Source organism: Vulpes lagopus, chromosome 3 (assembly GCF_018345385.1).
Source record: "Vulpes lagopus strain Blue_001 chromosome 3, ASM1834538v1, whole genome shotgun sequence".
NCBI classification, from domain to species: domain Eukaryota; kingdom Metazoa; phylum Chordata; class Mammalia; order Carnivora; family Canidae; genus Vulpes; species Vulpes lagopus.
Window position 1 is genome coordinate 145,436,762 of NC_054826.1, and position 14,897 is coordinate 145,451,658.

A 14,897-nucleotide genomic window follows, 5' to 3' on the forward strand; every position below is an offset into this window, starting at 1 on the left:
GCACATTTGTGTATACATCTCTGTTGGACATAGATATTTTCAATTCTCTTGGGTACATACTTTAAAGTGGAATTTCTGGGTCATATGGGAACTCTGTTTTTTGGTAACATTTTGAGGAACTACCAAATTGTTTCAAGTGTCTGCAGTATTTTTACAATTCCACCAACAATGTATGAGGATTCCAATTTCTCTATACCTTTATCAACACTTATAATTGTCTATTCTTTTTATTATAAGCATCCTAGTAGGTATGAAGTGGTAGCTCTTTGTGGTTTTGATTTGCATTTCCCTGATGACTTATGATATTGTCTTTTCATGTGTTTAAAGACCCTTTGTATATCTTTCTTGGAAATGTCTTTTTAAAGCTTTTATGCATTTTTTAATTGGATTGGGGGTTTTTTTGTTGTTGTTATTGAGTTGTAAGATTCTTTATTCTGCCTAGAGGTCCCTTATCATGTTTGATTTGCAAATATTGTCTCCATATACTATAAGCTGTCTTTTTACATTCCAAATGGTATCCTTTGAAGCACAAAAGTGTTTAATACTGATGAAATCCATTTTATCTATCTTTCCTTTGGTTGCTTGTACTTTGGATGTCATATCTAAGAAACAGTTGCCTAATTTGAGGTCCCTCTATTTTCTTCTAGGAGTTTGAGAGGTTAGCCCTTAGATTTAGTTTGATGATCCATTTTGTATATGGTGTAAGGTAGGGATGAAGTAGTTTCTTTATATAAACCTTTATATTGGAATAATTTCAGATTTGCAAAAGCTGCAAAGATAGTACAGAGTTCCCCTATAGCCTTTATCCAGCTTCACCTAATGCCTAAGGTAAATATTATATATCTGTCAAAATAAGAAATTATTAATGGCATGATAGTTCTTTATTTTATTTTATTTTATTTTTGAATGGTATGATAGTTCTAATTAAACTATAGGCTCTTAGGGATCCCTGGGTGGCTCAGCGGTTGATCACCTGCCTTTGGCCCAGGGCATGATCCTGGAGACTTGGGATGGAGCCCCACATCAGGCTCCCTGCATGGAGCCTGCTTCTCTCTCTGCCTATGTCTCTGCCCCTCTTTCTCTGTGTCTCTCATGAATAAATAAATAAAATCTCTATTTTAAAAAAAGCTAAATAAAATCTTAAAAAAATAAAATAAAGTATAGGCTTTTAGATCCTGCCAGTTTTTCTACAAATGTTCTTTTTTTTTCTATTCCAGAATCTAATTCAGGATGCCACATTGCATTTAGCTAAGTACTTTTTTTTTTTAGCTAAGTACTTTTTATATGTTAAGTCACTTAATTCTCACAATAGTGTAATTCATTTTGCAGATGAGGAAATTAATGCACAAAGAGCCCAAGTCACTTGCCCAAGGTTATATAGCTAAGAAGTGATGGAATGGAAAATAAAATAAATAAAATAAAATAAATAAAAAAGGAGTGATAGAATTGTTCTCATCTTTGTCATCAATCCCTAACTGTAGATAAATTATACTACATCCTTCAGTTGCTGCCCAAGGAAGCTATCTGGAGTTAAATGTTGTGATGTTGCCAGCTTGAAAATGTTTTTATTCTATGTGATTGACAGTTTAGGCAGTATGGCAGAGACTGCCCCATGTCCCCCCAGTATCTTTGGATTCTTTCACAATGCTGTCTCTGGGTATGGGGGCTTTTTTCATTCATTGCGTTGGGCTCTTACTGGATCCTTTCCATAGAGAGACTTATGTCCTTCAGATTTGGAAACACTGTGTTTATTTCTGTGATAATTTCCTTTCTCATTCTATTAGTGAGATGTTGGAGCTCCTGGATTGATCCTCTGTGATTTTTCTGTCTTTTTCTCTCTTGTTTTCCTTATTGAATTAGTCATTTTCCAAAATTGGGAATATTATCACATTGATTTCTTTTTTTTTTAAGATTTTATTTTTTTATTCATGGTAGAGAGAGAGAGGGGGAGAGAGGGAGAGAGGGAGAGAGAGAGAGAGAGAGAGAGAGAGAGAGAGGCAGAGACACAGTCAGAGAGAGAAGCAGGCTCCATGCAGGGAGCCGGACATGGGACTCGATCCCGGGACTCCAGGATCACACCCTGGGCCAAAGGCAGGCGCTGAACTGCTGAGCCACTCACGGATCCCTCACATTGATTTTTTAACTTAACTTTCTTTTTTTTTTTTTTTTTTTACATATTTCAATGGCGGTACATCATATAAACAAACTTAAATTTATTTAACCAATGCTCTATTGTTGCATATGTGTTCCCTATTATTGCCATGAAACTTCTTAAAATAAGTTATAATGCACATCTTTATTTCCTTATGTTATTAAAAACTTAATTCCTAGATATTTTAAATACTTTTTTGTGGGGCAGCGGTTTAGCGCCGCCTTCAGTCCAGGACATGATCCTGGTGTCCTGGGATGGAGTCCCACGTCGGGCTCCCTGCATGGAGCCTGCTTCTCCCTCTGCCTGTGTCTCTGCCTCTCTCTCTCTCTCTCTCTCTCTCTCTCTCTCTGTCTCTCATGAATAAATAAATAAAGTCTTTAAAAAAAAACTTTTTTGTGTACATTATGTCAGTTACCCTTCACGAATTAACGTTTCCATTATCAATATAAAAGCATATTTACTTTCCTTATAGAACATACTTTTGGAAACAGATAAGCTAATTTAAAACTGAAGATATATTCGTTATAAATGGAAACTTGGGGATCCCTGGGTGGCGCAGTGGTTTGGCGCCTGCCTTTGGCCCAGGGCGTGATCCTGGAGACCCGGGATCGAATCCCACATCGGGCTCCCGGTGCATGGAGCCTGCTTCTCCCTCTGCCTGTGTCTCTGTCTCTGTCTCTCTCTCTGAGACTATCATAAATAAATAAAAATTAAACAATTAAAAAAAAAAAACATGTTTAAAAAAAAATAAATAAATGGAAACTTGTAGGGATTGAATATATTTTGCCGAAATTTTCCTCTCTAATCTGAGCAATAGCTTCATAGACTATAGTTATAACATATATTAACACTATTATGCTTCTAACCATCCTTAGAACAAATGCTCTGGATTACACATAGTTATCTTTCCTCTGGCTTATTTAAAAGCATTCTTGTCCTAGAGCTGTGATACTAAGGCATTAGATTAAGGTGAAAGGCACTGAAAAAAGTAAGGTGACCAAGAGCTTTCAAGCACCTGGTGACTTACCATTAGCTGAATTTTATTGTTTATTTTTAAATTTTAGTTCTAGTATAGTGAACATACAATGTTAAATTAGTTTCAGATGTACAATATAGTGATTCAACACTTCTACAGATTACTCAGTGCTCATTACCATAAGTATACTCTTAATCTCTTTCATCTGTTCCACCCATCACGCCACCTACCTCCCCTCTGATAACCATCAATTTGTTCTCTGAAGTTAAGAGCTTGCTTTTTGTGGGGCACCTGGCTGGCTCAGTATGTAGAGCATGTGACTCTTGATCTCAGGGTTGTGAGTTCAAGCCCCATGTTGAGCATGGAGCCTACTTTGAAAAAAAAAGTCTTTTTTCTTTTGTCTCTTTTTTCCTTTATTTATTTCTTAAATTCTACGTATCAGTGAGATCATATGGTATTTGTCTTTTTCTGACTTATTTCACATAGCATTATACTCATCCATGTTGTTGCAAATAGTAAGATTTAATTTTTTAAGGATTTTATTTATTTGAGAGAGAGAGCATAAGCACGAGAGAGAGAGAGAGGCATCACAAGCAGAGGGGGAGGAGTAGAAGGAGAAGCAGGCTCCCGACTGAGCAGGGAGCCCAACTGAGGACTCAATCCCAGGACCCGGATCATGACCTGAACCAGAGTCAGACATTTAACCAACTGAGCCACCCAAGTGCCCCAATTCCATTCTTTTTTATGGCTGAGTAAATATTTCATTGTATATATGTATACCACATTCTTATCCATTCATCTATCGATGGACATGGGCTGCTCACATAATCTGGCTATTGTAAATAATGCTGCAATAAACATAGCAGTGCATATATCTTTTCCAGTTAGTGGTTTTATATTCTTTGGGTAAATACCCAGTAGTGAAATTACTAGATCATACGGTAGTTCTAATTTTAATTTTTTGAGGAAACTACATACTGTTTTCCACAGAGGCTGCACTAGTTTGCATTCCCACTAAGAGTGCACAAGGTTTCTTTTTCTCCACATCCTCGCCAACTCTTGTTTCTTGTGTTTTTTATTTTAGCCATTTTTTAAAATTTTTATTTATTTATGATAGTCAGAGAGAGAGAGGGGCAGAGACACAGGCAGAGGGAGAAGCAGGCTCCATGCACTGGGAGCCTGACGTGGGATCCGATCCCGGGTCTCCAGGATTGCGCCCTGGGCCAAAGGCAGGCGCCAAACCGCTGCGCCACCCAGGGATCCCCTATTTTAGCCATTTTGACAGATATGAGGTGGTTCTCATTGTGGTTTTGATTTGTGCGTCACTGATGATGAGTGCTGTTGAACATCTTTGCATGTGTCTGTTGGCCATCTGGATGTCTTCTTTGGAGCAATGTCTGTTTATGTTTTCTGTCCATTTTTTGGATTATCTGTTTTTGGTGGTATTGAGTTGTGTAAATTCTTTATATATTTTGAAGACTAACCCTTTATCAGAGACGTCCTTTGCAAATATATTTTCCTATTCAGTAGGTTGTCTTTTAGTGATTGTTTACTGTGTTGTGCAGAAGTGTTTTGTTTTGTTTTTATCTCAATGTAGCCCCAATAGTTAATTTTTGTTTTTGTTTCTCTTGCCTCAGGAGATACATCTAGAAAAATGCAGCTATGGCCAATATCAGAGAAATTACTGCCTATGGTCTTACTTTTAGGATTTGTATGGTTTCAAGCCTCACATTTAGGTCCTTAAATTTTGAGTTTATTTTAGTGTATAGTATAAGAAAGTGGTCCAGTTTCATTCTTTTGCATGTAACTGTCCAGTTTTTCCAGCACCATTTGTTGAAGAAACTGTCCTTTTACCATTACATATTCTTGCTTCCTTTGTTGAAGATTAACTGACCATATAATTGTGGGTTTATTTCTGGGCTCTTTATTCTGTTCCATTGATTATTATGAGCTGAATTTAAATAAACTGCTTTGGATGTAGAAAACGTACAATTGGTTTTCACCAAAAATGAAGTTACCACCTTCCTAGATGTGATTTGTCAAGGACTAGAAGATAGACAAGAAAATTTTAGTAGGCTTAGTGATAAAAAAAAAAAAACAAAAATAGAATAACCACCTAACGTTATAAAAGTAAAGATATCTACTGTAATTTTTCCTTGCCTCAAAAGCTATTTCTAAGAAATGTCCTTATTCTTTATAGAGGCATCTTGAAATATTTACAGAAGAAATGGTATGACATTTGGGATTTACTTCAGAATAGTCAGGGGAAGAAGGGAAGCAGTGGATGGGGAGATAAATAAGACAAGTATGGCCATAGATTTACTGTTGAAGCTGCATGGTGAGTACACAGGGGACATTTTACTACTCTCTCTGTATATATTTGTTATTTCCCACAAAAACCAAAATGATACAAAAACAATGAAACCTCCTTTTCTATGATTATGTAGGCCATTATATTTCATTTAAATTGCCATTAGATTTGGCAATGTAAACACAGTCTCTGAGGCAAAATGATGGAGTCATATCCTAGATGTGAGTTGGCTCATGGGAGGTAACTCATTGTACCTAACTCTATAAACCATGGTCAATGGCCTGGATTTTTGTAGCTCACAAGCCAGTTTCTAACTGGAACTCAGTAATGGTCTTCCACTAGAAGCAATTGATTAAAAGATATGAATTCAGTAGTGCCTGGGTGGCTCACTCAGTTAAGCAACTGACTATTGCAGCTCAGGTCATAATCTCAGAGGCCTAGGCTGGATCCCTACATTGGGATATAAGCTCAGTGAAGAGTCTGCTGGGGATTCTCTCCACTCTGTCTCTCCTCCTGCTCACACTATCCTTCTCTCTCAAATAAATAAATAAATCTTTTTTAAAAATATGAATTCAATAAAACACCTGATGTGCTGGAAATCATCTAGACTTTGACTTGGATGTATTACTATGTAAAAATTAACCAAGCTATACTCAAGATTTATGCACATTTACTGTATGTAAATTATACATCAATAAAGGTTTATAGGGACGCCTGGGTGGCTCAGTGGTTGAGCATCTGCCTTCGGCTCAGGGCGTGATCCTGAAGTCCTGGGATCCAGTCCCACATCGGGCTCCCTGCATGGAGCCTGCTTATCCTTCTGTCTGTGTCTCTGCCTCTTTCTGTGTCTCTCATGAATAAATAAATAAAATATTTTATTTAAAATAAAAAATAAAAGTTTATAAAAGAGAATAAAGCACCCAACACAATTTCTAGAGCTGTTTAAGAATTGCTGTGAATTATAAGCTCTGATCCTCATAAACAAGTGGTATTGCTGACTTGTTGCCTCTACAGGCATGATCATACCCAGCAGAATAGCATCATTTATCTCATCTTTTATAAAGCCAGCCTGAATAAAAGACAATTTAATGTTTGCTTACTATAGGGGACAGCATAACCAGAGTTAAAAGTCTGGGCTTTGGGCAGCCCGGGTGGCTCAGCGGTTTAGCACTGCCTTCAGCCCAGGGTGTGATCCTGGAGACCCAGGATCCAGTCCCACATTGGGCTCCCTGCACGGAGCCTGCTTCCCCCTCTGCCTGAGTCTCTGCCCTGTATCTCTGCCTGTTTCTCTCTCTCTCTCTCTCTCTCTCTCTCTCTCTCTGTGTCTCTCATGAATAAATAAATCTTAAAAAAAAAAATGTCTAGGCTTTAATGTCAAAATCACTTAAGTTTGAAAGCCATTAAATAATCATGTGGGGGCACCTGGGTGGCTCAGTGGTTGAAGCGTCTGCCTTCAGCTCAGGTTGTGATCCCAGGGTCCTAGGAGTCCTGCATCAGGCTCCCCTCAGGAAGCCTGCTTCTCCCTCTGCCTATGTCTCTGTCTCTCTCTCTTTCTGTCTCTCATGAATTAAAAAATAAATAAATAACTGTGACTTTGGGCAAAATTTCCTTACCCATAAAATAGGAATAATAATGATAATTGTGCCTACCTTAAGGGTTGTTGTATTCAGTGAGATAATATGGTGAGAGAACAGGTACAGTCTCATAGTCAAGAACCAAAACAAATTAGTTATTAGCTCGGTTGACAAATATCAAGCCTGGGTTCATCAGGCTAACATTGTGCACATAAGGACCAGACAACATAGAGCCCGCATCTTCCTCTGCCTGTGTCTCTGCCCCTTTCTCTGTGTCTCTCATGCAGGGAGCCCCATGCGAGACTCGATCCCAGGACCCCGGGGTCAAGCCCTGAGCCAAAGGCAGATGCTCAACCGCTGAGCCACCCAGGCATCTCAGTGTTAATATTTTTAAAAGATGTTTTTATATTAAGGTTATATTGATGCTGAGTGTAGCTGAAATTATTTGGATGTTCATTATACTATCATTTAAACTTGTCTATATAAAAATATAAAATTGGAAGAATATTATTTTGTCCATGTTCTATGGAAGTAATGTTTTAGGGTCTCAATTTTGTGCTATGCAGACTCAAAACAATTTCCTTGAAAAACCTTACACCTGCCTTGGTTTTCCCTTGCAGGTGAGAAAAGCCTTTTAAACAGCCAGCTGTCCTTAGTACCTCAGCTTTCATAATAGGGCACACTCTACTATGAATTGTTTATTAAGGTATATGTGTCCGAATTTTGACAACTCAGACAGCTACATTCCAGGATTTAGATGGGAGTATAATCTCATTTTGTCATTGAATATTTATTAAAAACTCAATAGGGAGAAGCAATTTTCAGGGAGGATTATTTCAAGTATACATCAACCTATGCATTTTTTTCAGACGGTCTAGGCTAAAACTTATCCATGGATTAAACCAGATCAATAGACAGCTGGTACCTTGCTAGACAGTGCCATAGTTTCCCAAAGTATAATTTTTACCAAAATGTACTTTTGTATGATGTCAACAATGTATATTAAGTATTATGAGACACAGCAACTTTTGTCGCATCTATTTTTTTAAAAGATTTTATTTATTTATTCATGAGAGACAGAGAGAAAGAGAGACAGAAACACAGGCAGAGGGAGAAGCAGGCTCCATGCAGGGAGCCTGATGCGGGACTCAATCCCAGACCCCAGGATCACGCCCTGCACCCTGCATCAAAAGCAACCACTCAACTGCTGAGCCACCCAGGCATCCCTTGTTGCACCTACTTTAAGGATATCTGAAAACATTATTTATTTCTGTCACAATAATCATTTTTAGGACCCCAGAGGAAAACATATCTGATCTTGGCACAAAAAATAGTTAATAGTATTACTTAACCTCAACTTGGCAATGAAAGAAAGGAAGAAGGAAAGAAAGGAGAAAAGAAGAAAGAAGAAAAGAAAGAAGAAAGAAAGAAAGAAAGAAAGAAAAAGAAAGAAAGAAAGAAAGAAAGAAAGAAAGAAAGAAAGAAAGAAAAAAGAAAGATTTCAAAAAAAATTTTAAAAATAAAAAAAAATAAAAAAAAAAAAAGAAAGAAAAATTTCCACCTCCTCTCTCTGGCTCCTTCTTCAAAGAATCCTAGCAAAAACATTAAGTTTTGGTATGAAAAGTAGCATGGTATATGCCAAAATCAATTCCTTTCTACAATCTAAACTGCAAAATGCTTCCCAAAGCAGAAGCAAACATGTCTTTGTGCATAAAATAGATCACATTCTTCTACAACTAGTAGAATATTTTGATGCTCCCAAGTCCTAACCCCTGCTTCATATCACTTGAGTCTCAGATTTGTAGCACAAACTGCCAGGTGTCAACCGGTTATATTAGTCAGGGTTCTTCAGAGAAGCAGGATCAATAGAATATATATATATATAGACTTACAGGTTTTCCCCACTCTCCTAAGGTAGAGCATTCATATGAAACCTTTTGTAAGCTGAACTGGTGTAAAGGAAAAAGGAGTTATTCTTCATTTATATGGAAAATTTTTTGAGTGTTCCCAGACTCAAAAATAACCCCTCTTAGGCTTTTCTAACACCTTAGGACACATTTTGCTAATTGATAAACAAAATAAGTCCAGATAAACCACAGATGCTCACAGACACAGTTCAAAGCTATGGCAACTTGGGGCACCTGGGTGGTTTAGTCGGTTAAGCTTCCGACTCTAGGTTTTGGCTCAGGTTTTGATCTCAGGGTCATCAGATGGAGCCCCAGCTTGGTCTCTGGGCTAAGAGGTGGAGTCTGCTTAAGATTCTCTCTCCCTCTTGCTCTGCCCCTCCCACTCATGCCCGCTCTCTCTAAAATAAATAAATAAATCTTAAAAAGAAAAACAAACAAAACTATGAAAACTTGATGCTGAGATGCCGAGTGTAGTTTCTGAGGAAGGAACTTAGTGGGATCACTCTCACTGCTCAGAGTACGTGCTCCCTCTGTAAGTGCTTGATGCAAAACATATGCTGAATACTATTTTCATTTTTTTGCCTTTTTTTCATATCCTCTTAAACAGCTCTAGAAATAAAGTCTTCAGTGCTTTATTCTTTTTAATAAACGTCTACTGTATGTAATATTTACTGTAGATAAAGATTAAAAGTACTTAATAAACTTTTACTGTAAAAGGGCATAAATCTTAAGATTCTGGCTTGGTTAATTTTTACATAGACATACACCCAAGTTGAGATCCTCTTCAGATTCCATTCTGGGGCAGCCCTGGTGGCTCAGCGGTTTAGCGCCGCCTTTGGTCCGGGGCCTGGTCCTGGAGACCAGGGATCAAGTCCCACGTTGGGCTCCCTGCATGGAGCCTGCTTCTCCCTCTGCCTGTGTCTCTGCCTCTCTCTGTGTGTGTGTCTCTCATGCATAAATAAATAAAATCTTTAAAATAAAAAAAATTTTAAAAAAAGATTCCCTTCTGTTAGCAAAACAGGTACTAACTAGGTCTTTTGTAAAAGCAAGTGGCATAAAGCAAACTTGAAAAAATGGGGTATATCAGTATATAAGAAGAATTTTCTTTTTTTTTTTTTTTTTTTTAAAGGGTTACCTACTGACCAGCCCAGAGCTTTATTTATTTATTTTTTTTATTTATGATAGGAACACAGTGAGAGAGAGAGGCAGAGACACAGGCAGAGGGAGAAGCAGGCTCCATGCACCGGGAGCCTGACGTGGGATTCGATCCCGGATCTCCAGGATCGCGCCCTGGGCCAAAGGCAGGCGCCAAACCGCTGCGCCACCCAGGGATCCCCAAGAAGAATTTTCTTACAGGAATTGGCTCACACTGTAATGGAGGCCAAGAAGTGCCACCATCTGCAATCTATAGAACCAAGGGACTAATGGTATAATTTATTCTCTGTCCAAATGCCTGAAAATCAGGGTAGCTGATGGTGTAACTCCAGTTACACGTGAGGACTGGAGGACTACTGGTGTACCTGGACCCCAGAGGCCCAGAACCAGGAGGGCAAGAGAAGATGAACGTCCCAACTCAAGATAAGAAAGATAGAGAGAGAGAGAGGAGTCACCCTTCCCTTCCACCTTTCTGTTCTCTTCCCTCAGGAGATCAGATGAGCCAGCCAATGGTGAGGGCAATCTTCTTTACTCAATCTACTGATTCAACGTGGTTTGGTAGAAAGAGACAAGATTTGGAATCAACAGATTTGGTTGGGTTTCAAAAAGCTGATAGTTATCAGAACCTGGGCTTCTTAAACACTGGTGTCCTTATGCAGGAAACAAGTGACTCTAACGTCTGCCTCAGAGAATTCTCAGCCTTCGCTTCTCCTCCATGAGGCCAGCACAGCAAAGCTGTGAGTACCCAGTGGGCTGCACCTGCCTACTATGGGTTCATGCCATCTGCCCAGGGATTTGCCTCTCAACTTGAGCCTGGGGTATTCATGTGAGCCTCACAGCTGGCCTAAGGTTTCCAGGATCCCCAGCTCCTACCTTACCTTTAGGTATGGGGTCAAACATTCCCCCAGGGGAGCTGTGTTTTGTGAATGATTTTTCAAAGTTACAATATAGAGGCTTTACTGTTTTAAAGTGAAGTGTTTCATCTGGGGTAGGGTAAAATGATAACCAAACATCCTGGAGGAAATGATGAAAAACTCAAAAGAAAAATAATTCTACCTTTCTCTCTCATTATATTTTCCATTCACCAAGTAAAATCTACTCCTTTGTTTTTTTTCCATAAAAGTTCACGCCGAGTATGTTTCTATGAAGAGTCATCTCATACAGCCCACACATAAGATGACACTTTATTCAGTCAATCTGTTCTTAGGAACAATGTAAAAATATATATGCGGTGAGGTTAACAATGTTCTTATTTGAACTCTGAACACCTCTATGTCTGAGAGCCTCTATGTCTTCAGCTGTTTGAAATCCTTAATGTAAAAGTTTAATTTAAATTTTTCATAGTAATGGAGTATTTTTATAATGTGACAACATTTAAATATATCAATCACAAAATGTTTATTAAAAGAAAACAGTGTTTTCTTTATATTAGAAAAGGTTCCAAATAATAATATGAGATTGGGTCTTACTCATAGCATAAGTCTTGTATTCAGTTGTTTATCTCCTAATTTCTCCTTTACCCCATTTCCCAATTTTTGCGTATGTTGGTAAAAAAGCATTACCCACTTTCCATAAATGATGATACCATCTATCTTATTCTGACTTATAGTGTCATTTGTGTTTTATTTTGATAACCTGCCACCCGCAAGAGTAGAAGGGAGACAATTATAATATCTAACATTTGCAATAAGGTATCACATAATTATCACTCTGCATTTATTTTCTTTGAACTCATACCATTTAGAAAATACATAAAACTTGTGTTTCTGACTACACTCACCAAAATAGCTAATCCAGAGACAAAAATTAAATAGTTTTTTAATAATACCAAGAGGAAAAAACCATGGCAATACGACAGGGTGTAACCACTGTCTAACAAATGCTTCTTGTTTACAAAATAAAGACCTGTTCTATGTCTAGTCTTTAACCAAAGTCTGACTCTTCCATAGTTGATTTTTATAACCCGTTAACTGTTTGTTAATTGATATGAATTCTTTGGCTTATGCATTACATAAACATGTTATCCAAAACAAATTTTCTGCTATGTATCAAGGGCCTTAAAAATATTCATTGTTAAATCCAGAAATTCCATCTCTAAAAATACATCCTAAAGAAACAATTTAAAATGTGGGCAAAGCTATATCTGGAAAACTTTCCATTGCATTATTTAAAATAGTAAAAACTGAAAACAAGCTAAATCCCAAGATGGGAGTGATTGCATGAATTACAGTAAACTAGATGATAGACCCCTACTTTAGCAATTGAGAATGACAAAAGATAATATTAAAGCAAGGAAAATGACTGTTATGATTTTTACTTAAATGAGTTTATTTTTACTATCAAAGAAAATATGAAAAATAAAGAGAGTACAAAGAAGTATGATTATAACATTCACTAAAAAAAGATACACTTTTGTGGCTATGATATGGTTATAATTATGTGGATTTTTTAAAAAAGATTTTATTTATTCATGAGAGACACACACGGAGAGAGAGAGAGAGAGAGAGAGAGGCACAGACACAGGCAGAGGGAGAAGCAGGCTCCATGCAGGGAGCCCGATGTGGGACTCGATCCCAGATCTCCAGGATCACACCTTGGGCTGAAGGCGGTGCTAAACTGCTGAGCCACCCAGGGATCCCCCTTTTGTTTTTTCTTTATCAAATTAAATATATAGTGATTTATAGTGAAAAAAGTTTTTAATTTTTTTTTTAAAGATTCTATTCACCTATTTGAGAGACAGAGAGAATAGCGAGAAAGAGCGTGAGCGGGGAGGAAAGGGAGAAACAGGCTCTCCAAGAGCAGGGCTTAATCCCAGGACCCCAGCATCACAACCAAAGCGGAAAGCAGATGCTAAACCAACTGAGCCATCCAGGCACCTCATGAAAAATTATTTTAAAAAAACAAACCACTACATTCTCATACACAAAATCTCTTGTCTGGCTTATGAAGGAGCTTCATGTTCAGTCCCATCCTGTGATTATTTTTTTGCTGTGTTTATTAAACACTGATTTTACTTTCAGCATGTCTTCCATAGCTATTCTCAGCCAATAGCTCATGGTCTCTGACACATGGAAGGCATCTCCTGTTTTAAAGATGGGCAAACTAAGTCTTGACACAGTTACTCACTTAACTTCCCCTAAATAAATCAATAGAAATCCAGAAATGAAAAAAAAATTGTTCCTTGATTCATTTTTCTCCAATCTTTAATTTAAAAAAAATACAAGTCCCTACACATTACTATAATGAAGTTAACTTATGCAAAGTTGAGTAAATTGAAGCAGGACTTGGAACAAGAAGGTTATGTCTAGGACAGCCTCCCTGAGAGATTTGTCCATTCTTGGTGTCCAGAGGAACCTGTGAAGGGCGGAAATCAAAAAGTTGTTCCATGGTCTTACAAGGTAAGTAGTTATTTTGACTTCACAGGTGAGAAACAGGCTGAGAGGGTTGAGCCCTATCACAGGGCTAGTAAGTGACAGAAGAGAAACTCATTTCTACAAATGACTGTCTGCAAAAAGCCTGGACTCTTTTCCCTCCTGGTTGCACTGCTATGAGCATCAAATGAGGCATCATACCATTCTCATCAAATGAGAAAGGTATGCTGGAAATGGGGGCATTGCCCGTTTCTGTGGTTTCAAGATCCCCCCTCTTCTTATGCCTACCCCAAATAGAACAGATTTGGTAGCTGTAAAGCTTTGTGAAAATATAAACAAGAACCTGGGATTAGCCTGTTACAATGTTCTTTTTTCGAAAGTCTCAAATCTTTTATTGTAGAGGAATTCTGATCTACTTGAAATAAATGGGCCACTGGCCAGGGCTTGGAAATGTTTGTGATAATAAAGAGCATCATTTGTTATTTGGCATCTACAGGTACACGATTATTATTTAATAATAATTAGTAAATTACTGACAAAAAATAGCAAATTTTACATCCTGTTTTTGAAAACCAGTATGTAAAAAAATTATGCTCCAAGCCTAATTCCGCTTACCATTAGAATCTATTTCAGTTCCAAAGGGGCACATTGGGGGAGGATTCCTTCTAGCTTGTAAAAATGTGCACTTTGGGGGCAGGGGTGTCTTATTCTCTTCATTTTCCGTTTAGTGGTAAATGAGAGGTAGTTTGAAGTAGCAGGAAATTAAGTTCATTATAAGTTAAGTTCATCATTTCCAGTGCTGGCGATTAGCTGCTCCTTGGCAAGTTTCTTAACCTCTCTCGGTGCCCTCTTCTTACTTTTCTCCTCTGTTCCCCCCAAGTGTGGGAGTCAGCATTAGACAGCTGGGAAATGACCTAATATCTCTAGTCAAATATTTTATATGTATTTATTTGAGTCGGTAATACATCCATATGGTTAAAAACTTTTAAGATTATAAAGAGAAATTCTATGCCATCTCATTCCCTCCTGCTTTTCTCTGAATGTCCCTGTCCCAGTTCTCAGTTTTATTTTGCAAATTCAGAGGATGTGCATGGCAAACTAAGAAAGATGACTAGATTTAATCTGAATGAAAGGGATTTATTCTAAAGTAATACTTGTATAGTCCCCTGCATAGCCTCCCTCATGTTTTCTGAGACTTCAAACATCAACACTCAACTAAACTACTAGTCACAGTGCCTTTTCAAGAAATTTTTACTTTGAACTTGCTCTTGTGCAAAGGAAATGGTTCAACCATTTCTCTAGAACTTGGTTGATAATAAATTTTCTTTTGTTCCATTTATAATTTTCTTTTAACATTTTGTCTTTTTCTACTGTTGCATAAGATAGGAGAACTAAGGGAAAGATTTGTTTTGGACTGTTTTGAGATTTTTTATACTTTAGGCCAGAACAGA